General features: G+C 40.0%; 1 protein-coding gene, 2 non-coding genes and 1 pseudogene across 5 annotated transcripts in view; all 4 read left to right on the top strand.

Moving 5' to 3' along the window:
* The window catches only part of CPNE4 (copine 4), a 752,097-nt gene that overhangs the window by 38,435 nt on the left and 685,814 nt on the right, over positions 1–27,848 (top strand). The window lies entirely within an intron of this gene.
* LOC134809494 (large ribosomal subunit protein uL30-like) lies at positions 75–3,330 on the top strand (annotated as a pseudogene).
* TRNAC-GCA (transfer RNA cysteine (anticodon GCA)) lies at positions 14,959–15,030 on the top strand. Its single transcript has one exon. It is a non-coding gene; the product is annotated as a tRNA-Cys (tRNA).
* On the top strand, positions 17,664–17,735 carry TRNAC-GCA (transfer RNA cysteine (anticodon GCA)). The gene has a single exon. It is a non-coding gene; the product is annotated as a tRNA-Cys (tRNA).

Genomic DNA, 27,848 nt, shown 5'->3' with positions numbered 1-27,848 from the left:
CGAGATAAAGGGGAAGCTCAGTATCCTCCTAGGTCACCATTATTGATCTGCCCTAAACTTTCTTTCTTACCAAAATGAAGGGCTCTGTGTCAAGGGATCTTCATGGAAGAAAAGCTCCTCTCAGCACGCAGGGCACAAGATGGCTGATGTGGTTGATGTTCTGTATCCTTGGGGATAAAATTGAGGAGAAAGGGTAACTGGGCTTCTTGGAGTAGAAGAGAGACAAAGTCTAGGAGAATGTGGTAAGGTGTTTTGAACCTCTAGGGCTTCCTTATGTTTGATGTGGGCATTCTTTATAACTCTAATTTAGTCATAAAGTCCTTAAATGGGTAGTGTTTGGTCCTTATTGGATGGATGGCATGGGCAAGGGGGGCCTGGGGAACGGGAAGTCTTGGAGAGAACTCTAAGGAAGGAAATCCATAAAAGAGGGAGGAGAACAACGTGCCCTCCCAGAAGCCTGCTGGAAAGGAAGGCTGATGGAAGGTGCCTAGAGATAAGGTATTGAGTCAGAAAATGTTAAACAGAAGAGTGCCTTTGGTAAATGCTGAAAATCTCGTGGCGGCTTATTGTTATTGCCCTGATACAAAGTTCCATCTTCCTCATTTGCCTGGGACCAATATGTCTGAGCTCCCTCCTCCTAGACAGGAAAGTAACTACCTAGTCATTCTGGGGACCCAAAGACCTTGCTACCAAGTGGGTCTCCTAACTACCACTGGGCTGGCTAGACAAAAAACTTTCTGGGTGATGGTAGCCTTGAGGTTTGGCTAGGGTCACCCTCCCATGACCCAGCATAGGATTGGCTGGAGGCTGAGGCAGATGGATAGACTGGGGAAATTCAGGGCTGATGAGAAGGAAGCCACTGGCCCACAGGATCACTGCTGAAGCAGTTTATCTTCTCTGAGTTTTCAGTTTGAGGAAAATCTAACTATAGAACAAAACAAAAAGTCTCAACAAGTGCTATTTATATTCCCATGGAAACACTCTCATAATCTAAAACAGTGGTTTTCAAAGCGTGTTTCCTGGACCGGCAGTATTAACATCACCTGGGAAACTGTTAAAATTGGCAAATTCTCAGGCCCCACCCCTGACCTACTGCATCAGACTGTCTGGATCTTAGCCAAGAGCATTAGCCATCTGAAGAAACATTTTCTCAAAAGTTCTGTAATCCTTATGCCCCTTAGCTCTAACTAGGTTACTGTTTTGGAATTTTTAGGAATTTGAGGAAAATGTTTTGGGCATGCCTCCCGCCTCTCACTTGGAGCACACAAAAGAATACCTAGTGCATAGACAAAACTCAATACTTCTATCTCTTCACCCATGGCATGAGCTCTTATTAATATATATGTTTTTTCCTTTTCTTTTCTTTTTTTTTTCTTTTTTGAGACAGAGTCTCGCTCTGTTGCCCAGGCTGGAGTGCAGTGGTGCCATCTTGGCTCACTGCAACCTCCGCCTCCTGGGTTCAAGCAATTCGCCTGCTTCAGCCTCCCGAGTAGCTGGGATTACAGGCATGTGCCACCACACCTGGCTAATTTTTGTAATTTTTTAGTAGAGATGGGGTTTGACCATGTTGGCCAGGCTGGTCTCAAACTCCTGACCTCATGATCCACCCACCTTGGCCTCCCAAAGTGCTGGGATTACAGGCGTGAGCCACCGCGCCCGGCCCCTAAAAAATTTTATTTTTATTAGCATGGAAAATCCATAGCAAATTGTAAAGCTGCAGATGCCATGTTAACACCAAGGTCTTGCAAAATGTGTATACTTACAGGATGTGCAGATGTCTTTGTAAAATTCATGGAAAGAGAAAGAGAAAACAAGGCGCACAGGCACAGGCTCCAGAGAGGCAGTGACACCTGCTGCTCAGCCTGTGTGCCTTCCTGGCAGGTGCTTCCATTACTCAACCTTAATGATGGTGGTTCTTACAGTGGCTCTCGTGGCAGGCCTGCCTCTGACTTCCTGGTGCACCATCATCTGCTGCTGCCTTCAGCAGCTGCCATATTTTATTCCTCCCCCTCCATTTCTTACTTGAGTTGAATTCACGTGAGGTTGCTAGATTTACCAAATAAAAATACAGGAAGCCCAGTTAAATTTGAATTTCAGATAAACATTGAGTAATTTTTATAGCATAAGTATGTTCCATGCAATACTAGGACATAGTCATACTAAAAATAATTTGTTATTTATCTGAAATTCAAATTTAAGTAGGTGTTTTGTGTTTTATCTGGTAAGCTTACTTTAAGGAAAAGGAATTACCATTTCCAGTTGCCTAACTCAGGAGGGGCATTTTCTTTTAGAAAGGAATACACTTTGCCATATAAATAAGGACAGCCTTATCTGCATACACCTGTGCTATCTATTAAGCTAGTCACTAGCCACCTATTGAGGACCTAAAATGGGACTAGTCTGAATTGTGTAAATACTGAGTTTTGAAGAATTTGTGTGAAAGAGACTATAAGATGTCTCGATGTTTTTTTACAAATAGGTTATATGCTGAAATGATTTTGGATGTATCGGGTTAAAAAGTATTGTTAAACTCTCTTTTCCGGCTAGAACCATGGAGGGTGTTGAAGAGAAGAAGAAGGTTCCTGCTGTGCCAGAAACCCTTAAGAAAAAGTGAAGGAATTTCACAGAGCTGAAGATCAAGCGCCTGAGAAATAAGTTTGCCCAAAAGATGCTTCGAAAGGCAAGGAGGAAGCTTATCTATGAAAAAGCAAAGCACTATCACAAGGAATATATGCAGATGTACAGAACTGAAATTCGAATATCGAGGATGGCAAGAAAAGCTGGCAACTTCTATGTACCTGCAGAACCCAAATTGGCGTTTGTCATCAGGATCGGAGGTTATCAATTGGGTGAGCCCAAAGGTCTGAAAGGTGTTGCAACTTCTTTGCCTTCATCAAATCTTCAATAGAAACTTTGTGAAGCTCAGCAGGGCTTCAATAATGTGCTGAGGTTTGTAGAACCATATGTTGCATGGGCATACCCAAATCTGAAGTCAGTAAATAAACTAATCTACAAATGTGGTTATAGCAAAATGAATAAGAAGCTACTTGCTCCGACAGATAATACTTTGATTGCTTGATCTCTTGGTAAATATGGCCTCATCTGCATGGAGGATCTGATTCATGAGATCTATACTGTTGGAAAATGCTTAAAGAAGCAAATAACTTCCTGTGGCCCTTCAAATTATCCTCTCGACAAGTTGGAATGAAGAAAAAGACCACCAATTTTGTAGAAGGTGGAGATGCTGACAACAGGGAAGACCAGATCAACAGGCTTATTAGAAGAATAAACATGCCTACCACAACTATTTTTTGTAATCTAGCCAGTTAATAAACAGTACCTGCTCTCAAATTGAAAAAAACAAAAAACCAAAAAGTATTATTAAGATTAATGTAGTCTGTTTCTTTTTCCTCTTTGACTGTGGCTATTAGGAAATTTAAAATGGCATAGGTAGCTTGCATTCATAGTCCACATTCCATTTCCACTGGACAGTGCTGGCCTGGAGCTGGAGCCAAGTCCGGGAGATATAATGACCATCAGGCCAGGAGCAAAGTGCCACCCTTTCGAGAAAGTGTGAGATTCTCCTCATTATAAGCTTGTGGCTTAAATGGCTGGCAGTGTACAGGTTCTTTGAATGCAGTATTTATTCACATAGTTTTCATTTTCTGTCCTGACAAAAACTTGGTGATGTTTGAATGATTACAGAACAAATAGGATTGTGGTTTATGTTTCCTATTATGCATATTTGGCAGTTGAATTACGACATTAGATTGGGACATAGTGAGAGGGGGCAGGATACGGGGTAGGAGGAGGGGAGCAAGTTATAAAAGGTCCCAGTTCTGGGAAGCTGGGCTGAGTTGTTCTGTTTAACTTCTTCTTCCTTTATTCCTATGGTTTTATGATTGCAAATTGGCAGTGGCAGGGCAGCTCTGACTATATTTGCTAGAAGCAGATGTCCACATTAATTTAGATGTTTAGGGATTAAAAATCATAGAGGGTGGCGCTAGGAAATATAGAAAATGCCAATGAAAATTTTTGTCAGGCAAATTAAATCTTTGCAAGTCCCCCGACTTCTGAAAACTATTTACAGAACTGGATTCTGAAAGTGGGACATCTTTTTATAACATAAAATATCTGGGGATTTCAAGGTTTAGATCTAGGACTTTTAAGTCCTGTGTTTGATCTGCCAACCCCTCCCTCTTTCCTCCCTCCATTACTTAACCTTTTTCCCTGAAGTTCCTGGAAAGCAAATAAACATTCGTGAAAGCAAAGGAAACAAAAATTTAGGACCTTTTAGAAGCCAAGAGCTTGGTCAATGGTAAAATAACCTGATCTTTACCAAGCTCCATTTAAAATGTTTATGCCAACCATGTCAAATTGAAGAATCAGTTCTCAGCTGTAGGATCCACCATCTGTTGATTTCCATTTTTTCTTCCTGATCTCACCACCCACTGTCTGGGATGCCACATTGCCCTTCACAGATGCTTTGCCACCTGATTCTAAGATGTGACATCCAAGATCTCCAGCCAGAAAAGGAGTTGCTGCCACATCTTGTATGAACTAGCAATCAAGTGGCTATTTCGTCCAGCCCATTAGCCCTCCACCCACCCCCTTGGTCTTTCACTTGGCATTACTTTCAGTATCTTGAGGATTATTGTAGTACTGTGTAACACATGGCCTTTCAGTAAGAAGAGCGTTGATGGCATTGCCTGGCAGAAGGAAGTAGAGAGCAGAGGCTTAGGGGCTGTGTGCCAGATGGCATTTTGGGAGAAGGAGAACATCTCACTTCTTTGAAGGCGTGAGATCTCAGGTCCAAAGGAGACTGAGTGTGTAGGAGGAGTGGTAGCTACTGACCAGGAAGTTGTTGCTGGCTGCACTTCCCTCCTGATAGGGAATCCTGGATTGCCTACAGAGGGGTCTGAGGCAATTGTATCTGGTTTGGGGTTCTACCAAGTGAAGCTGGAGATTTGTAAAAGCTTGTCATCTATTGATCATTGGTCCTTGTACTATACCAATGTGGAGATGGAGACATAGTGCAATTTGCTTAGATTTAGGTGCCAAAAAAAAAAAAAAATCAGACGTCTCAGGCTCATCTCAACAGATTATATTGCCAAGTGTCAAGTATTAGACTATGACTTCATTCTCCTTATTTACTGCCTAATTATAGTCATGTTGTGCACCACTGTGTTTGTACTATTTTGAGATTCAGCTATAAGGCAGTGCAGTTTATCATAGCAAATCAAAGCAGGTGAGAGGAAGGACAGGGTTTGGGTGTAGCCTAGTGTGTTTGATGGTGGTGAGGCATAGTCAGCAAGACAGAAAAGGAACAGGACCCAAGGGCACTGCAATCTCTCATCCTGGTTGAGGCATGAGATGGGAGAATGCCCCAACAGGTACAGCAATGATGGTAAATACAGGCAGATAGTTCCAGCTAGGGCTGGAAAGATCTAAAGACTTGTTCACTCACACATCTTGTTGGACCTTAGTTGGGGCTGTTGGCCTGAATACCTACATAGAGACTGGTGATAGTGGGACATCAGCCTCAGGTGTTCAGCTCTTCCATGTGGCAGCTTGGACTTCCTCATAGCATGGTGGCTGGGATCCAAGAGCTAGGATCCCAGGAGAAGGAGGTAGAAGCTGCACGTCCTTTTCAGACCTAGCCTCAGAAGTCACACAGCATTACTTTTGCCATAGCCTGTTGGTGTAGAAGTCCTAAGCCGCTGGCCAGAATCAAATGGAGGAAACATGGACATTACTTTTCAATGAGAAAAACATTAAAGAAATTTGGGGCCATATGTTAAAACACAATCTGTCCTATGACCACAATTGTTTACTTTCCTCCCAAATGCAACATATATTCACTCCATCAAAGATTCTAGAAAAATCTCATTCCATTATTAAATCAGGCTCAGACTCGAGGTCCACATGCAATTGAGGCTCCTGCAGTGTGGTTCCTCAAGTCCATCTTCCTGAGTACCATCCTTCTCAATCTGAAAACCTGTAAATTAAAGAGACTGATGATCTGTCCTACAGTGGTGGAACAGGAATAGGATAACTGCAGTAGATACTCCCATTCAGAAAGTGAGAAAGTAGGAGGCACACAGCAGCCACTGGTTCACAGCAATTCTGAAATCTCCAAGGCACATGTGGCTAATTCCTTTATTAGGGCTTACTTTGCTATTATACTTATTATCTGAGAATGATCTCCCATGGTTCTTATCTCTGCCCTCTAGGCTCTGAGTTACTCTTCCTTGTCCTTGAGAAATGGACCCATAGGTAATGCTAGGAGATTTGAGAAGAGAGGAAGCTAGTACCTGGCTCACTTGTTCATAGGAAGCAGAGCTCTGGATCCTGGGTTTGGTTCTGGAGCAGGGATCTGGCAGTCCCTGGGCATAGAGACTGGTGATAATGAAACATACGGACCTGGTTCTTATAGTAGGGAGTAGACAGACATTAATGTCTCAGGCCCCTTGCACAAAATGAGGGACTGGGCTTAGGTATTCTTTAGCTCCGGTAGGGTAGAGAACCCAGATAAATAAGGGAGTTTTCCTATAAGGAAAAGATTAAAACTATTTCAGTCCATGGGAGCTTGGTCAAATTGACAAAAAATATGCTTAGTTTTTTTTTTTCTGGAGCCAAATTCACTTCCTAGAAGTAAATCCGGGCCCTTTGAGAGCTGAATTGCTTTCAGCAACATTAATATAATACATTAATTTGCTATTCCTAGGTGATATCATGAAGGAGTTTTAAATTGAGGTAGTTTTCCTGCAGAGCTGCTAGAATATTTTAATTATTTCCTTATGGTATATATTTCGCTTACTTCCAAGTGGGATTGAGGCAGTATACATCTAAAAAGATTATCAAAACAAAAATAAAGGATCAGAAACTATATAAATAAGTGTGCTAAGACTTAGGGTTAATTTAGTAACAATGACTGAATATTAAATGTGCTCTAAGCTTCATTCCAGAACATACTTTCATACAGCTGTGTCTATGTTTGGTATGTCTTTGAATATGCATAAGAGTCTAAGTATTTGCTTCTGGAAATATTTACTTCCAACTTCTTTAAAGATAAAGCATCTCATTTATTTAGAATGGAATGTTTGAAGTTGGAGGAGTCTTTAGAGATCATCAACTCCAGCTTCTTCTCTCTGCAGCTGAAGGCTGGAGGATCCAGAGAGATTCAGGGGCTTGCCCAAAGGTCAGACTGATTGATCAGAGTTGAAGTTGACTTCATAGCCCAGTGTTCTTTCCTCTACACCATAAAGGAGCAATTCTTTTTTTTTTTTTTTTTTTGAGACAGAGTTTCACTCTTGTTGCCCGGGCTGGAGTGCAATGGTGCAATCTCGGCTCACCGCAACCTCCGCCTCCTGGGTTCAAGCAATTCTCTTGCCTCAGCCTCCCAAGTAGCTGGGACTACAGGCATGCACCACCACACCCGGCTAATTTTGTATTTTTACTAGAGATTGTGTTTCTCCATGTTGGCCAGGCTGGTCTTGAACTCCCGACCTCAGGTGATCCGCCCACTTCGGCCTCCCAAAGTGCTGGTATTATAGGTGTGAGCCACCGTGCCCAGCCCATAAAGGAGCAATTCTTAGAGCTGAAGTTTTCAGAGTCACTGTTAATTAATAATTTAATGAGAAAGGAAAAAACTATATGTTTGCAATAAAAAATATGATTTGATATACACAGATCTGATTTTAGATATGAAGTGGCTCTAAACACACATGAACCAGCAGGCTCATGGCTGGACAGTGGTAAATACAGGGAGACAGCAGAGTAGAGACAGGGTTAAGGGTAAGACTGTGAAGAGAGACCCCTGAGGGAGGCCAGAAGTTGTCCTCCTGGTCTCTGCTCACAGTGAGGTTCCAGAGAAGGTGAGAAGTCAAGTCTGGATGCCACTACTCTCCTCTTCAGCCATACAGTGAAGTGAAAGCCATTGCAAGTAGGATTTGGTCAAATCAAAGAATTTCAGTCTTGCATGTCATTTTCTGACTTCCAAGGAGTTAGAATTCAATCAGAGAAGCAGAACCATATAAGTGATATAAAATATTTATTATAGGGATGAGATCTCACGCAATTGTGGGACCTTGGTGAGTGTATAGGTAAGTCTGTTGCTCCCGTGTCTAGTGCTGGGCCTGAAGTCAGCAAGGCCAGCAGTCTGGAAAGGAAGATCAATATGAAGTGGGGGAGAGAAAGGATAAATTGGAACCCACATCAGTCTCTCAATGCCTCCAAACCCTCCAACTCCAACAATGTTGGGATTTGCAGAATGGCTGACTTATTTTACCCCAAAGCTGTTCACAAACTTGGCCCAGGATTCAGAGAAGCTAAAGAGAAGATCCAGTAGGAGGTGGAGGAACTATGTGCTTGCAGCTGCCCTGATGGACAAAGTGAGCCACAAGATCAGTGACTATGGGCAGAATGCAACAGCACCTGCTTCTACACCTCCATCTCATTGTAAACATGCTGCTGCTTCACTTCCACCTTCACATGTGCACATTTTCTTGTGGGCAACTCTGATAGACAACCATGCAGAGAAGGGAATTTCGGGAGATGTATTTCCAGCTTAGCTAAGTTGATTTCATACAAGCCACCACATCCATGAATTAAATTACTCTCCTTATTCTCCCAATAATCTTATATTCAGTGCACTAGCCAAAGGGTTGGTAAGCTTGCTATTTTTTTAATTCTTAGGAAAGCTTAGAGAGGGAGAGTATATGAGAAAAAAAGACATTTCATGAAACAAATTAGCAGAAGCATTCATGGAGGGACACACTGATCTCACTGATATGGTGGTCACACAGTAACTTTTAAGGAACAAATCTTTCTCATAAAACAAGGCACATCTCTACCTGAAATTGTAACTGCTGGACCAGAACAAAGTAATCTGAGCAGCTTGAATGTACCTTGTAAAAGGGCTTTTGTTTCATTTAGAAAATAACTTGAACCCTGGGAAAATCTGGATCAAGTTGAGAGAGAGAAAGAAAGAGGAAATGGAAGAGAGAAGAGAGAGAGAATGAGTTTGAGAGTGAATTTTAGAGTAAAACATAGCACATTGTATGACCTCCAGGCTATAATAGAGTGTATATAAAGCATATATATAAAGCATATATAAAAGCCCCTGAAGGCTTTTGAGAGGTAAACTGCAAAGCATTGACTAAATATATCATTTGGCCAATTTTCCCGTGACAATTTAGTTTGGTGCCCTTTGACTGGGACGTTCTGTTTTTTTTTTCCTTTAAAAAAAATAAAATAAAACTAACATGTACCTCTCACCTGGCTGAAGGCTTAACAAAAACTTGAAAGACTTCCCTAGACTACAGTGCCAACAGAGTGGGAAATCTGGGCACAGGGCCTAAATTCAGATGCTACTTCTCCAAGACCAGAAAAATAGACTAATATTATTAGCTGCATTTTGTTTTGATGTTAAGTGAATAATGAAAAGGGCTAAAGGACACCATGACTATCTGGGAAACAAAGAATGCCAGGTGGTGGTATGCCCTGTTGCAGGCAGAGGGAGGCATTTGAGTTTGCTATTGAGTTAAAGGAAGAATTTGTCTCGGTCTGTGAATCAGGCGCAATCTGTTCACTAAGTTAGAGGTTGCAGAGTATCTTACCCTCAAGTGAGATAACATGTGCCTGTGCTTGCCATTTCCACAATAGGCATGCAGCTGCTTTCTTGAGATGGTTTACTTCATTACACAATTTCTTTCTAATATTAGACCATAGGTTTTTCTTTATTGTGGTAAAACATTATATAGCATTAAATTTACCATATTAGCCATTTTAAGCATATAGTTCAATAGCATTAAGTACATTCACATCATTGTGCAACACAGTTCTAGAACTTTTTATCTTGCAAAACTGAAACTCTATACCAACTAAACATTAATTTTTGCCTCTCCAACCCCCTAGCCCTTGGCAACCACATTTCTACTTTCTCTTTCTATGGTTTTGACGCTTAAGATACTTCATATGGTTAGACTCCTACAATATTTATCCTTCTGCAACTGGCTTATTTCACTTGGCATAACTCGAAGTTCACCCATGATGAGGCATGGGATAGAATTTCCTTATTTTTAAAGGCTGAGTAATATTCCATTGTGAATATACTCCACATTTTCTTTACTCATTAATCTGTTGATGAACATTTGGGTGGCTTCCACCTCTTGGCTCTGTGAATAATGCTGCGATGAACATAGATATGTAACTACCTCTAAAGATCCTGCTTTGAATTCCTTTGGATGATACCTACAAGTGGAATTGTTGGATCATATGGTAATTTTATTTTTAATTTTTTGAGAAACCTCCATGTTATCTTCCATAATAACTGCACATTCTCACCAAGAGTACACAAGAGTTTCAGTTTCTCCACATCCTCAACAATCTTTGTTATTTTGTTCTTTTGATAGTGGTTATTCTAACGGGTGTGAGGTGATGTCTCATTGTGGTTTCGATTTGCATTTACTTAGAATTAGGGATGTTGATCGTATTTTCATAGGACAAAGGCATTTATAAGAACAAATATTTTGTGCAAAATAATATGGGGAAAAATTAAGGTAGTAAGGTTGAGGGTGAATCTTGTGGCCATGGTAAGAACATATTTTCTTTTTAATGTGGGATTGTATTTGAAAACTCTCACACAGTTTAATCATTTTGTTCTGCCATTATTTGGCCATCCTTGTACTTTCTGACTCGGTCCTCCATGAGAAGGTAACATCTGAATTTGTGAGTCATTAATTGTCAGGATTAGAAATAATTTAGTAGATCTTCTAATTGTAACATCCACATTTTACAGTTGAGTAAACTTTGGATTAAAAAGTGAAAAAAATTCAATTGAGAGCAATATCTTGATATAAGGGGAAAATCCTTCTGATTACTGAGAATTTTAATTTTTTTCCTGGCTTCATTGAGGTATAATTGACAAATAAAATTGCATATATTTAAGATATACAATGTTATAATTTTATATACATATACATTGTGAAATGATTATTACAATCAAGTTAGTTAACACTTCCATTACCTTACATAGTTACCATTTTTAAAAATGGTGAGAACCTTTAAGGTTTACTTTCTAAGCAAATTTCAAGTATACAATACAGCATTTATTATTACCTATAGACACAATGCTGTACATTAGATCCAAAGAACTTATTCATGTTATAATGGAAAGTTTTTAACCATTTGACCAACATCACCCTATTTCTCCCACCACTAAGCACCCAGCAACCACCATCCTACTCCACAACTACAAGTTCGATTGTTTTTTAGATTCCTCACATAAGTGAGATCATATAGTATTTCTCTTTCTCTGTCCAACTTTTTCACTTAGCATGATGCCCTCAAGTTGCACCCATGTTATCACAAATGGCAAGATTTCCTTCTTTTTTATAGCTGAATAATATTCCATTGTGTTTGTGTATATGTGTGTATATATATGTGTATGTGTATATATGTATATATATGTGTGTGTATATGTATGTGTATGTATCTTATATATGTATATATAAGTATGTGTGTATATATGTGTATATACACACATATATACTTATATATGTATGTGTATATATATTATATATGCATATATATACACACATACACATATATACTTATATATATACATATATACACACATATTTCCAATAAAATCCAAGTATATACATATATGTGTATATATATATACACATATATGTATATCACAGGTGTGAAGTGATATTTCATTTTGATTTGCATTTCTATGATGATTAATGATGTTGAGAACTTTTTTTATGTAATTGATGACTGTATGTCATTTTTGAGAAAATGTCTATTTATGTCCTTTGCCCACGTTTTAATTGGACTATTTAGTTTTTTTTTCTATTAAATTGTATGAGTTCTTACATATTTTGGATATTAACCCCTTGCCAGATACGTGGTTTGGAAATATTTTATCCCATTCTGTAAGTTGCCTTTTCATGTTTTAATTGTCTCCTTTGCTGTGCAGAAGCTTTGAAAAACTTAAATTCTAGTTTCCATTATTAGTTTTATGGAATCTAGAAATATTAGGAAGTTTCAGTTTCTGAAACCTGTGGTTGAACATATTTTGAATAATTGCCACAATTTTTCTGAGATCTCTGCAAGATGTTTTGTTTTGTAAATCCCCTCCTTTTTTGTGGCTCTGATGAAAATCGTTGAGTGCTAGGCTTTGGAATCAGACCAGATTATTTGGCTTATATACCTTATAATTAAAACAAACATTAACTTTTACTTTTACTTATGTTTTGAGAGCACTGAGAGCAAATTCATATATGTGATCTCATGATGGCAGAAGGTTAGGAATATAAGAGCAGATCAGTTCAGCTCCTATCTTGCGGCAGGTGCTGTTCTGGGCCTTATGGGGTTTAAACAATCTCAACAAATACGGACAGGATCCTCAAAACTAGTGCAGGCCTGACTATTCTTCCCAGAGTATCCTGTGTGTATTAGTCAGGGTTCTCTAGAGAAAAAGAACCAAATACGCACACACACACACAGATATATATATATATGCACACACACACAGATATATATATACACACACACATACACACACATACATACATATATGTATATGCTTGCACACACACATACACACATATACATATAGAAAGAGATTTATTACGAGGAATTGGCTCATATGATTATAGAGGCTGAGAAATCCCAAGATCTCTAGTTAGCAAGCTGGAGACCCAGGATTGCTGATGGTATAGTTTCAGGCTGAAAGCCAGCAGGCTCAAGACCCAAGAAGAGCTGATGTTTCATTTTGAGTCCAGAGGCTGGAAAAGACTGATGTCCCAGCTCAAAGCAGTCAGGCAAGAGAAGTCCCCTCTCACTCAGCATTTTTCCTCTATTTGGATCTCAACTTGATTGGAGGAAGCCCACCTACATTAGGGAGGGCAATCTGCATTACTCAGTCTACTAATTCAAATGTTAATCTCATCCAGAAATACCTTCACAGACACCCAGAATAACGTTTAACCAAATATCTGGACACCCTGTGGCCCAGTCAGGTTAAAATATTAAATTAATAAGTACACTATGGTGACCACTGAGGGTTTCCAGTATGACTTTGGGGACATATGGACAAGTTGGCTAGCTGTGTGACCTTGGGCAAGTTATTTAACTTCACTGTGCTTCAGTTTTCTCATTTGTAAGGTAAAGATGATAATATTTCCTCCCTCATTGGATTGTCTTGAAGATTAAATAAATTAGTATTTGTAAAATGTTTAGAAGCATGAATGGCAAGTTGTAAATGGAACATGTTATATATGATTTTAACATATTTTAATAGTTGTCTATGTATTTTGATGTACAGTAAAAAGAAATACAACTAGCATGATTTCAAGGATATTTTTGGTCAGGATGAGGCTAAGTAAAAAAAACAGTAGGTTGATTTCAAGACAAATAGTAAGTAAATACTACTATAGGAGGTATGTGGAAATGATAAAAAACTGTGACAATGGAAAAAGTAGGTGATAACATTTAGAAAATACCCAATTTTCTGAGGAATTTCCTGGAACTGAAAGCTTTCCTGAGATGTAGAACATTTAGTACTAAAACTGGGTAACTCTCCAGTAAACCAGGATGGTTGGGCACCCTGTATACAACTACAGCCTGATATTTATCCCACAAGCATTTTTTGAACACTTGTGTTGTTCCAGGCAGTGGGAGCCTCCAAAGGACCCTGCCTCTAATGTGCTCTAAGTAGAGTGGACCCCAGTCCATATCCTGCCATTGACATGCTTGTGATTTTAAGCAAGGCTCTTTGGCTTCTCTCAACCTGTGTTTCTTAGTGTACAAAAGAAGTGGTTGAAATAATGATCTCTAAAACCCTTCCAGCACTGGAGTTCTTTGATATGAAGCACAGAGTACATCTGCTACTGTTAAAATCTCAACTCCCACTGATGGCCAGCATGAGAAAAGAACAATGAGCAAAGCATGCATTGTAATTCTTTTCTTAGCTCTCAGTTCCAGCCTGAGGTAGAGGAGCCTCTTCTATGCTCCCAACCAACCAAAACTCTGACACAAAATGATCATCCCAAATGTAGGATCCCTTGGAAATGCCTGAATAATGTATGTGGCCTAGGAAATTGGCAGAAGAGAGACTTCTCGATAGGCTCAAACATGTAAGATTTACATAAGAAGCACCCGCACAATTTATTAGGGTGAGAGGAGATGTTTATGAGGTCAGGAAATATAGGTTGCTGTAACTGTGGTTGTGTTTAGAAGTTGAAAATGAATCTTTGGTGGCTGGACCAGGATAAATTATTTACTTGGTTGATTAAGAGACTCTCATCTAGAGTGTTGTTTCTCTTCATCAAATAACCTTTCAAAGTTGGCAATATTCCAAATTTCAGGCACGTTATGTTACACGAGAGTGTAACTCACTGACCATCTGTTTTTGTGTGACTAAAACCATCTTACAGTTGTGGCTTGGAAAAGCTATCTCACACAAATTGTTATTTATATATATATTTTTCCAGAGTCAATTTAATGCAACAAATATCTGGAGTGCTAGTTATGAGCTCAATTCTGTGAAGTCATGAAGAGGAATAAGAATCTCAGTTGCTAGGAGCCTTAGCTAAGAGAAGCTCAACAGGAATCCAGTCATCCACATTATATTGATGTTGCCATTTGTGGAGAATCTGATTATTTTTACTTGGAATTGAGGTTTGCCTTCTGTGAGATATGGTGGACAGGAATAAGGCTCTGGGTACTGGCCAGTCTAAGAAGAGTTTCTTGGCTCCTGAGAACTTAGTTTTCAGGAGTCCTGTCTTTTTTCATAATAAACCTCTTCTAAAGCTTGTAATGCCCAGACTTCCTTCAGACAACATTCTAATTATAGCTCCCCTGAGTCACTGGAGGTTTTTAGAACCAGAATGTTGAGAGAGAGAGAGAGAGAGAGATAGACTATAAAAGCAAGCTTACCAGCATGGGGGTATAGCTCAGGGGTAGAGCATTTGACTGCAGATCAAGAGGTCCCTGGTTCAAATCCAGGTGCCCCCTGTGCATTTGTGTTTTTGTTTCAGAAGAACATGGATTGACTTTGACTTCTTATCTTCTATGGCTCATGGCTGATTGAATAATAACTAATGTCCCTGGCTTGCATTCTTAGTACATGCAAGTCTAGGCCCTTTACATTGGTTCTCCTCTATTTCTGACCACAGTTTTACAAGATACATACTTGTTTGCTTGTATTTCCATTTTACATGAGGAGGCTGAGACTTGGAGATACTTAGTAATTCACTCAAGGTCAAAAAGCTATAAAGGGCAGATTCAGGATTTGAACTCAGAGCACACACTCTCACTGACTTAAGTATACTACACATACTGCTCTCCTAATGTTAAAATCTTTGTGACAAACTCCTACTAGGCAATGTTCCCACAGTCCTGTGATTGCCTATAGAGTTTTAGAACCCGTTGGCCACAAGGAAAACCAGGGACTTAGTGACTGTGCCCATACTTTGCACTGCCCTGGGGAAAGCGAAGGAATAGGGTTTTATCCACAGAACATTTTCAGGGAGGTGAACAAGAACTGGTCTGAAGTTTAAGGAACTGCATTTTTCTGCTTTAAAGCTTAAGGATTTCTATTACCTTCCATCCCCTGTTCATTTCCTACAGCCAAATACCCCCACATTGGGTAACTTCATTCAGGACCCAGGCATGGAGCCAGAAGTCAGGTGTAACTCCCACCCACAATACAGGCAATGCTCTGTTTTTAGATCAGTCTGAACAACATACACTGGGCACCTACTATGTACCAGAACCATGCAAAGTGTGAGCCCAGAGGTGAATAAGACATTAGCCCCTGCCCTCATTCAGGGTGTAGGCATATAGAATAAGAAAATAGAGTGTATGAGCTGTACCTAGCTGCGATAGGTGCAGTAACACAGAAGAGGCAGCGATTACATCTGTTCAGAGGAGGGGAGGTGAAGGTAAGCGTCTGGAGGAGCTGATGGCCAGTCAGGGTTTCAAAGATGAATAATATCTTACAGATGGAGGGTGGAATGGAGGTGGGGTTGTGGAGAGGGATGGTTGCAATTCCAGGCAGAGGAAACAGTGGAGCAGAAGCTGAAGCCAGGTAGATGCAGATGGAGGCAGCTGGAGCACAAAATGTGATATGGAGAGTGCCAAAAGATAACGCTGAAGCTGAGGAGGCAGGTAAAAATCAGAGAGAAGAACTGCATGTTGTGCTAAGAGACTTGAAGTTTATTGTGATGGCGTTTAAAGGGCAGTGATCTAGATGGACTTAGTTTTCCAACAGGCTGCTCTGGAAGCAGTACAGGGTGGATGTGGGGGTGGAGGCCGGGAGGATATTTAGGAGGTGGTGGCACTGACAGTGCAGGGGTGGAGATGGATTTGAGCAATGTCAAAGATAAAATCAATAGTGTCTTCTGATTCACTGGAACTGGGGAGGAGAGGGTGGGAGGAGCCTAGAGTTGCCTTAAGTGTTTTGGTCTAGATGACCGAGTACAGGATGGTGGCATCTCCAACCAAGATAGGAAGGAGACTGCTCAGCTGGTTAAGCAGGTGGGCTCTTCACACAGTCTGAGCCTACGCTGGAATCCTGGCCCTACCACCTGCTAGCTGTGTGACCTAGGGCTAGATATTCCAATCAATCTGTGACTCAGTTTCCATCCTGTATACTACTACTCATGCCTATTTTATAGGATTTTTGTAACAATTACATGGAGGTTGTTGGTAGAACTTTTAGTACCATGCCTGGCATATCGAAAATGCCCAACATATGTGAGCTATTATTATTACAACAAAGCAAAATAGATGGAGAGGCAGGTTTGGACAAGAAGATGATAAGCTTAGGTTTGGGTATACTGGATTTGAAATCTGAGGCTCCTGTTGGGCATCAGATTGGGCGGGTGCTGGGAGTGGGTGTCTGGGGCCCTCAGACAGCTTGTGAGCTGGAGCTCTGGCTGCTGCTTGTTCCCTGGCCCCATGGCAGCTGACAGACCTCATCAGGGAAAATTTGTTGCAATGACAAAAATTTCCTTGATCTTTTGCTCAATCTTGGAGATGCACGAGGTTGAGTTCTTAGATTGGAACTCAAAGGAATAGGAATCAGAGGTGTTCAAAATTGAGTTTTGGGCTTTGGAACATTCAGGGTGCTTTGTTTTTCTTTTTGGTGTTTTTTTTTTTTTTTTTTTTTTTTTTACACTGAAGTGAGATAGTTGGTCCTGGATGAGGTCCCTGTTGAAAATCTGATAAAAATATGCACAATATACAATATGTGCAAATACATAATATTTGCCTATAATTTCAGAATTGAACATGAACATCTGAAGTCAATTTGTGGATTCCCACTTCAGATCTCCTCCATGTCCAATACTTGTTGGTAGCCCCTAATGCTCAAAACATTCATTGACGTGCCCAGAGATCTATGGGCAGCTGGTGGTGTATTTTTTTAAAGCTGGAATATTAGACTGAGGATACAGCATTGAGCTTCAGGTGCTGGGAAGAGAATGAGTATAAATGCTCTGGGAAAAACAAAAGATGGTACAGCTAGGAGGAAACTGGGGATGAGTTTAAATTCGAAAGGAATCTTAGACACCAAAGGTATTTATGAGGTGTTTTGCAGGTCATAAAAATGGAATAAATGTTTTTTTGAAGGTTATTAGCATCAAGGGGGTGTAGCTCAGTGGTAGAGCATTTGACTGCAGATCAAGAGGTCCCTGGTTCAAATCCAGGTGCCCCCTATGACATACTTTTGCTCCTCTTGGCAGCTTCATTAAAAATCCTGGACTAGGGTAAGGCAAGCAAGGTGCGTAAGGCTCAAAATTTAAGCAGATACTTACTCTCAGGTTCATGCAAGTGCCTTGGCTCACTAGTTCCCTTATAGCAGAACTACCATCTCACATAAACTCACCCTGCCTCTAATATGCACACACAAACCCAGTCATAAACCATGACACATACACACACACGTGTGCTTTCTTACATGTGTCTTTATCTCTTCTTTCCTGTATATTCAATCTTATTAACCAGGCACTTTTTCTCTCCCTTTCTTCAAGTTTTTTTATTTATTTTAGATTTCATGGAAGAGTTTATAAATTCTGTAAATTTTAGATTTACAGAAGAATTGTTAAGATAGCAATAGAGAGGTTTTGTATACCCTTTACCTACCTTGTAACATGTTAACATGTTACATAATCATGGTATATTTATCAAAACTATGAAATGAAATGTTTGAGGTGATGGATATGCTAATTACCCCCAATATGATCATTATACACTGGATACATTTATCAAGATATCACACTGTATCACAATTATTATATGTCCATTAAAGGTAATAATAAAATAAAAAAGACATGCTGGTCCAACACCATTTAGTTTTATTTTTACTTTGTGTCAGTATAGACTAGATGTATATATTTATGGGTTACATGAGATATTTTGATACAGGCATGCAATGGTGCAACACTGTTAACCAAATGACAGACTATTCAGATTTCTCCAGTTTATTTTTTCTGCTATTTTTTTTCTCTGCTCCAGGATTCAATCCAGGATACCATGTTGCATTTAGTTGCTATCTTTGTAATGTCTCAGTCTTCTTCAGACTGTGACAGTTTCTCAGTCTTTTCTTGTTTTTGTCATTTTTCTTTTAACCTTGACATTTATGAAAAATCCTGGTTAAATATTTTGCAGAATGTCCTCACTTTGGATTTGTCATGATTAGACTGGGGTTGTGAATTTTTAGAAAAGCTGTCACAAGGATAATGTGCCATTTTTTTCATATCACATCAGGGGTGGAAGATAAGGCTGCAACGATTTAAGGTTCTGCTACACTGGTAAAACTTTTAGGGCCGGGTGTGGTGGCTCACGCCTGTAATCCCAGCACTCTGGGAGGCCTAGGCGGGCAGATCACCTGAGGTCAGGAGTTCGAGACCAGCCTGGCCAACATGTGAAACCCCGTCTCTACCAAAAGTACAAAAATTAGCCAGGCGTGGTGGCTGGCGCCTGTAATTACAGCTACTCAGGAGGCTGAGGCAGGAGAATTGCTTGAACCAGGGAGGCGGAGGTTGCAGTGAGCTGAGATGGTGCCACTGCACTCCAGCCTGGGAGGCAAGAGCAAGACTCTGTCTCAAACAAAACAAAATAAAAAACAAACAAACAGAAAAAACTTTTAGGAGTCCAGCATCTGGGGCATATCGGCATATGCCTTCTAAAGTGAAAGATGTAGCTATGCCTTACACTGCTCACCACACAGAACAAGGCCCATTGCTTGGTGGGACACTTTGGATTTTGGTGGCAATGTATTTTGATGTGCTTCTCTGGTATATTTACCAGATAACAATAACCCATAAGACTGTCAGGTTTTAGTGGATCCCAGACCAAGAAAAGGGTCTGCAGTAAGAGTAGACTATAGTGAAATCTGGTCTTCCATTTGAGTGTTATGACTTAGTATTGAAAGTGTATGTGTTTACAGGTATGCTTGTTATAGCACTATTCATAATAGCAAAGATACGGAATCAACCCAAATGCCCATCAGTGATAGACTGGATAAAGAAAATGTGGTACATATACACCATGGAATACTATGCAGTCATAAAAAGGAATGAGATCATGTCCTTTGCAGGGAATGGAGGGAGCTGGAAGACGTTATCCTCTGTAAACTAACACAAGAACAGAAAACCAAGCACTGCATGTTCTCACTCATAAGTGGGAGCTGAACAATGAGAACACATGGTCGCAGGGAAGGGAACAACACACAATGGGGCCTGTCAGAGCGAGGGGGAGGAAGAGCATCAAGATAAATAGCTAATGCACACGGGGCTTAATACCCAGGTGATGGGTTGATAGTTGCAGCAAACAACGATGGCACACATTTACGTATGTAAGAAACCTGCATGTCCTGCATAGGTATCCTGGAACTTAAAATAAAATAAAATTAAGGGCTGGGTGTGGTGGCTCACGCCTGTAATCCCAGCACTTTGGGAGGCCAAGGCGGGCCAATCACTTGAGCTCAGGAGTTTGAGACCAGCCTGGCCAACATGGCGAGGCAGAGGTTGCAGTGAGCTGAGATCATGCCACTGCACTCCAGCCTGGGCGACAGAGTAAGATTCTGTCTCAAAAAACAACAACAACAACAACAAAAAATTAAGTTAAAAAATAAAAAAAGAAAGTGTGTGTGTCTAGAAGCTGAGAGCAGTTTGGTGGGGCAGGTTGTGGAGATGTTGGTCAAAGCATACAAAATTTCACTTAGACTGGAGGAAAAATTCAACAGGTCTATTCTACAACATCGTGGTTATAGTTAATAAAAATGTATTGTATACTTGAAAATTGCTGAGGATAGAAAATGACTGAGGTGAGTCTCAATCAATTTAGAGGTTTATTTCACCAAGGTTGAGGATGTGCCTGGGCAAAAGGAACACAAAATCACAGTAACATCTGTGATCTGTGCTGTTTTCAAAGAGGATTTAGGGACTTCAATATTTAAAGGGGAAAGAGCAGGCAGTAGGGGAAGGAGGACAGAAAAAGGGAAGGAGAGTAGGTAAGAGGCAAGTGCTTGCACTCCTCTGAGGCTTTGTGCAGGGTTCACTGAATTCACATTTTACATGTGAAAAGAGGGGGTAGAGAAATAGTCGACTATGCATTCATCTCTTGCTCCGTGAATATGAATTTTTACATAAGATGAAGTAAAGATAGAGTGGAGGAAGCAGTCAAATATGCATTTGTCTCAGGTGAGCAGAGGGATGACTTCTAGTCCTATCTTTGTCCTGTACCTGTGAAAATACAGGACAACATTGATTTATATTGTCAGGGTAAAATTCCATAGAACACTGTTTTAAGGTAAAGATCTTGGGACCCACAAGGAATTTCCTTCTGAGCAAATTTCCTTCTGAGTAAGGGAGGCCTCCTAGGGTGGTGTGTGAACTTCTGTCTTTGGAGCTATCTATTTAGAAACAAAATGGGAGACAGTTTTGCATGACTCAGTTCCCAAGCTTAACTTTTCCCTTTGGCATAGTGAGTTTGGAGTCCCTGAGAGTTCATTTTTCTTTCACAAGATATACAGTCATGCATCACTTAACGGCAGGGCTAGGTTCTAAGAAATGTGTTGTTAGGTGACTTATTCATTGTGCAAACATCATAGCAATGTACTTACACAAACCTACTACACACCTAGGTTCTATGGGATAGCCTATTGCTCCTAGGTTACAAGCCTGTACAGCATGTTACTGTACTGAACATTGTAGGCAATTATAACACAATGGTAAATATTCATGTATCTAAGCATACCTAAGATAGGAAAGACACAGTAAAAATGCCATATAAAAGATTAACATACTACTGTTGTATAGGGCACTTACCATGAATGGAGTTTGCAGAACTGGAAGTTGTTCTGGGTAAGTCACTGAGTGAGTGGTAAGTGAATATGAAGGCCCACGCCATTACTGTACACTACTGTAGACTTTATAAACACTATATACTTAGGCTACAGTAAACTTATTTTTAACAATTTATTTTTTTAATAATAAATTAACTTTAGCTACTGTAACTTTTTTACTTTGTAAACTTTAAAAATTTTTTTTAAACTTTTTGGCTCTTGTGTAATAATACTTAGCTTAAAACACAAATACATTGTACAGATGTAGAAAATATTTTCTTTCTTTATATCCTTATCCTGTAAGCTTTTAAAAATTTTTACAATTTTTAAATTTTTATTTTTTTTATTTTAAAGAAATAGAGACTGAGTCTCACTATGTTGCCCAGGCTGGTCTTGAACTGGCTCAAGGGATCCTTCTGCCTTGGCCTCACAAAGCGCTGGGATTACAGGTGTGAGCCACCACACAGAGTCAATTCGTTTGTTTGTTTTTTAACATTTTAAACTTTTTGGTTACTAAGATACAAACATGCACATTAGCCTAGGCCTACACAGGGTCAGGATTGTCAATATCACTGTTTTCTACCTCCACATCTTGTCCCACTGGAAAGTCTTCAGGAGCAATAACATGCACGGAGCTGTCATCTCCTGTGATAACAATGCCTTCTTCTGGAATTCCTCCTGAAGGACCTGCCTGAGGCTATTTTACAGTAAACTTTTTTTTCTTTTAATATAAGTAGGAGTACACTCTAAAATAACAATAAAAAGGCCGGGTGCGGTGGCTCACACCTGTAATCCCAGCACTTTGGGAGGCTGAAGCGAGCGGATCACGAGGTCAGGAGATCAAGACCATCCTGGCTAACACAGTGAAACCCCGTCTCTACTAAAAATACAAAAAATTAGCCGGGCGTGGTGGCGGGCGCCTGTGGTCCCAGCTACTCCGGAGGCTGAGGCAGGAGAATGGCGTGAACCCGGGAGGCGGAGCTTGCAGTGAGCCGAGATCACGCCACTGCTCTCCAGCCTGGGAGAGAGCGAGACTCCGTCTCAAAATAAATAAATAAATAAGTAAAATAACAATAAAAATTATAATATAGTTAATACATACACCAGTAACATAGTGCTTTGTCATTATCAAGTATTATGGACTGTACATAATTGTATGTGCTGTGCTTTTATATAACTGGCAGTAAAGTAGGTTTGTTTATCCCAGTATCCCCACACACGTGTAAGTAATACATTGCCCTACAATGGTATATGACGGCTATGACTTCACTAGGCAATAGGAATTTTTCATTCCATTATAATCGTATGGGACCACTGACATACATGCAATCTGTTGTTGATGGAAACTTTGTTATGTGGCATGTGACTGTATAAACAAATATATTTCAAATTATTTAGAAACTATGGTAATTTATTATGACACAAGAATTGGGCATCTCATATTTAAAAAGCAACTTATTTTTGTTTTTCTAAACAATTTTTTGAAAGATTCAACCTTGAAATGAAGACCACCTTGTCTATGCCTATGAAGTAAAACACAGAATCATTTTTTAACCATTTTTTTTACTTTGAAAAAAAGTGTTTACTGCTCTGCCTTCCTTTCTAAACCTGTCCATGTGATTTTGTGATCTTTTCCCACTATAAAATCAAAATACCTTTATTGTATAAAACTTTAAACATACATCAAAGAATATAGGTAGAAAAAATACAATTTGACTGGATCTAAATCACTGTTTTTATTTTAACTGTTGTCTTTTTTATTTGTAGTTGTGTTCAGGCACGTGAATGTGAGTGGGTTGTTTTTGTGTGTAAATATTTAACAAAAATTGGAATACATATGTATCAGGCTTATCTTAAGCAGCATGTCAAATCTTTTTGGCCTTGACTATTTCTAAGGCCTTTGGCCACCAATTCTTCCCTGGCTGTCAGTGAGTAACCAGATGTGTGGGCTCTACAAACTGCACACAGACAAAAATCCCTACTGTCCTTTACCTCCTGCCCGCACTGGATGCCACTCACCTCCCACTCTTGGCTTCCCTCTTGCATTTGAGGTGTGTGAATCCATGAGACCCACTTGGTGTCCCACATGCAGAATCTGGGAAGGTTGAGGAGTTAATGCACCATGGGGAAAACCTTTCACCAATGAGATACAAACATTGAGGGGTAAATTCTTCTCCTTGGGACAGATTGTCCCGGGATGCAGTATATCATACACTCTCTTGAGAGGGAGCTTTATGAGATTAAGCAATCAGTTGCGCTTGTTATCACGTGATGGCCAGCTTGGAAATACAGCCTTGAGCTAACTTAACCCTGTTTTTCGGCTGCACCTTCTTTTACCTAACTCCTGCTCCCAGGGATTGCACTCTCTGAAAAAATATAGCACATAAGCTTCAGCTTCAAGCTCTAGGTTCTGGGGGTACTCAGGTGTAGCAGACACTGTGGATGCTCTGCCAATTTTCCTCTTAGCATTTACCACAATAGTTCACGCTGGCGGGATTCCAACTGCCAGTTTCTGCATCTCTTTTCCCAAGGGTTTTTCTGGCAGCCAGAGCCTATTCTGCACTCATTCATGGCAAGCTGAATGTGCCAGAGAATTAATGGCCTGTGGGAGCATACCTCCAACAATGACTGACAGAAATTGTTGTTTAAATACCCAGATTCCTTACACCCTTTGTGGGATAACTCTGAGCTGCGATACCTTCTAGATGGGCCCTGGAGTTCCTCAGTGGAATTAAGTCTGGTTTCCCACAGTATAATTTGCATAATAATGCAAGCTTGATGGGTTGCTTTCCATTTTACTTTCTCTACCAGTATATTCTGGGGTCACCTCCCAAATAAAGTTGCACTTGAATTATTGACTTGGGGTTTGGATCTATGGGAACCCAAACCAAGACATCAGCCTAAGATCTAAGATAAAATTTTTCTTCTCCTTCTCCTTCTTCTTCTTCTTCTTTTTTTTTTTTTTTGAGACAGAGTCTCACTCTGTCACCCAGGCTGGAGTGCAGTGGCATGATCATGGCTTATAGTGCAGCCTTGACCTCCCCAGGCTCAGGTGATCCACCCATCTCAGCCTCTGAGTAGCTGGGACCACAGGTGTGTGCCACCACACCCGGCTAATTTTTGTATGTTTTGTAGAGACGAGGTTTTGCCATGTTGCCTAGGCTGGTCTTGAACTCCTGGGCTCAAGTGATCTTCCTGCCTTGGCCTCCCAAAGTGCTGAGATTACAAGTGTGAGCTACCATGCTGGGCCAAAAGACATAATTTTTTTTAAAAGAGTTATAAACTGACTTTTAAAATGTAATAGTATATCCTATTCATGACATTAGATATTCTGAAAATTTTCTAAACTATATGGTTTAAATGCTACATGATATTTATCATGAATTAACAAAATTTATGAAAATAACATATTGGATATTTCCACTGTTTCCAACTTTTTTATCCAACTGTAATTGATCCAGCGCTAAACAGAGCTAGTTGAGCTTTGTCCCATGGGTCAGAATTACAAATTAATAAGCCACAGATGGATCATTTGTACACATGATGGAAAAGAAATACTCCATATGGAAATTTCCCCTGACTTCTATTTAATGTTTTTTGAAGATTGCGGTGTAGAATGGGTCCTTAGAGAAAAATCAAAGGATTCTCGATAATATTCTACTTTAAAAGAAAATGAATTGCATCCAAACTTTCATTAAACAAGTTACTATCTCTGTCTCATCTCTCTTTGAAAATAAATGACTACTAAAGCTCAGTATGTGGTACTTTGCTACCTTATGGATTGTTTTATTCTGGGGCAAATTGGACTTTTGCTTACAAAGGACTGTACTTCTTTCACTGTAACACAATTAGGAAGTCTTTACAGTTTTATTCCAGCTCCCTGAAATGATCTGAGGTCAGCTAAGTAACTTTACTGAGCTTTGCATTCTTCTTATTTGTACATTGGGGATAATAATATTCCCTTTACTAAATAACATGTCAATAGAGTACATGGCACATAGTAATTGCCTTGTAAGTGATAACAATTCTTATTTTACAGTGACGTCTTTTTCAATGGTGAAAGGAGTAGCAGAGAGTGGGGCCTAAGAAATATTAAGGGGGGTGTAGGGACAAGACACACAGATGTCTAGTTAGATTCAGGGGACATGAATGGTTCTCTGCTCAAAGATACCTCCTTTACACATTCTTCCTGTTGTGACAAACTTGGTCCCATACCCCTGAATGATCCCAGCCTTTCTACCCAAATCCTACTATAATCTAGCTCAGTACTTCTCAAAGTGGATTAGCAGAATCAGCATCACCTTGGAAGCGGTTAGAAATACTAATGATCAGTTTCTGCTCAAGAGCTGCTGAATAGAAACTCTGGGCGTGGTGCCCAGTAAGATGTGTTTTTAAAAGCCCTCCAGGTGATACTGGATGCACATTAAAGTTTGAGAAACGCTGATCTATCTTGAAACTTTAACCAGACCTACCCAGTCACTCCTCGCATAGCCAGCTCCTGGAGTCCTGCCTAATTCAGATTCCCCCCTCTTCTAGCTTTCATTCTGAGCTCTTACTATTTGTTTTGTCTCAACTATGCATTGCTCTCCAGCTCTGATTTTGATAGCTGATCTTTAGCTTCATTCTAAGATGTTGGTTCTGACATATATTGTGATTTTGGCTTGCTCCTTGGTATCTGCGTGCTTGCTCCAATATATTTTGGTGCAGTTTATCTCCTGGGACTTCAGTCTTTCTGGAGCTGGACCAGGAGGCCAATATTTCTACTGAGTTCCAACTCCTGCAGCAGGATTTGTCCATTACCAGCCCAACTTCCACGCTCAGTACTGCCCTGGGCTCTACAGCATGGAAGAAATAGAAGAACCTCTGCTTCTAGGACTCAGTCAAATGTGTAGTTCTTGCTTTGACTTTACCCCAATTTCTATCTGGAGTTCCTGCCTTCATTCCTAGCTCAGTGCCCCATTTCTTCTGGAGCTGGAGTTCTGCCTGGCTCTTTCATTACTCTTAGTAGCTGGACTCTTGCTCTTTAGTCAGTATATTAATGATGTATTTCTGCATTAAAATTACTCCCCAAACTTACTGGCTTAAAGCAGCAATAAACACTTATTATCTCACAGTTTCAGAGAATCTGACATTCAGGAACAGCTTTGCTAGGTGATTGTGGCTTGAGGTCTCTCATGAGGTTGCAGTCAAGCTATCGAAGGGATGAAGACATGGCTGGGGATGGATGTACTGCCTCCAGGGTGGCTCACTCATGTGGTTGAAAAGCTAATGCTGGCTATTGGCAATAAGACCCAGCTCTTTGCCATCTATATGTCCCCACAGGACTGCTTGAGTGTCCTCATGACATGGCATCTAGCTTCCCCTACAGTGAGTGATTGAAGAGAGAGTAAGACATGCTTTTTAGGATGTAGTCCCTGAAATCATAAACCATGATTTCTGTCACAATTTATTTGTTAGAATCAAGTCATTAAGGGTAGTCTACACTCAAAGGGACAGAAATTAGTCCCCACCTTTTGAAGGGATGAGTGTCAAATAATTTACAGGCGTATTTTCAAAACACCATAGTTAGTCTTTGGAGAAATCTTCCTGCCAGTTATCACTCAGTTATTAAGATGCTGCACTTTGCTGGCCCATTTCTGGCAAATTCTAGAGGCTGACCTTTGTCTTTGTCCAGGTATTCTGTACTCTACACCAGACAAATAGCCCTTTTAATCTTTTTCAGTACTTAATCTAGGTTGAATTGATATTGAAAGGAACTTATATTAATTATAAAATTCAGCCATTTATTGAGTACTTACTGTAGGGATTGACAACAGGTACATTTGGTCATTCCCTTATTGCCTGTTTTTAACTTGGTGAATGTGACATGTCCTAACAACAAATGCCTTTGTCAATAAGATAATAATTTGAGTTAATAAGTTTGAGTTTTTTGTATGCTAACAAGTCTCCAGCTGCCACATAAATGTATCCAGTTAGAGAATTACACAAAGCTGTCCAGCTGAGGGTCAGTAGTGGCTAAAATCCAGCTCCCACTCTGTAAGCCACAGAACTCCCTGGTTGGGGTTGCATGTGCCTAGAGGAAAGGGAAGTTTTTCTAATGAGAACTGTGAAAATAAATAAAAATCTAAACTGTTGGAACTTTAAATTATTTTGAGTCTTAGAGAAATGTGATTATGGGGCCTGAGTCACATGATAGGCAGCTGTAACCCAGGCAGCTTTAACCTTTGTTTCTCCGATTATAGATTAGCCTTCTTCCTTAACTATCTTGTTTTGTAAAATGTTGTGACTAGCTACAGGGCACCAGGGCAGACCCCTTCCCTCTAACTGTTGATCTTCATTACAGATTAGCTTTCCTCTTACCTCTCATACAAATACTTCATGGTTATCACATTGTCTAAGACAAAATGTTAAGTATACTTTTTTATTTTATTGAAAAGGAAATACAAACAAGCTGTATGGAAAAGAAAACAAACTGTCACTA

This window comes from Pan troglodytes, chromosome 2, assembly GCF_028858775.2.
Source record: "Pan troglodytes isolate AG18354 chromosome 2, NHGRI_mPanTro3-v2.0_pri, whole genome shotgun sequence".
Lineage (NCBI taxonomy): Eukaryota > Metazoa > Chordata > Mammalia > Primates > Hominidae > Pan > Pan troglodytes.
Note: the sequence above shows the minus strand (reverse complement) of the source record. Positions and strands in the feature narration are given on the sequence as shown.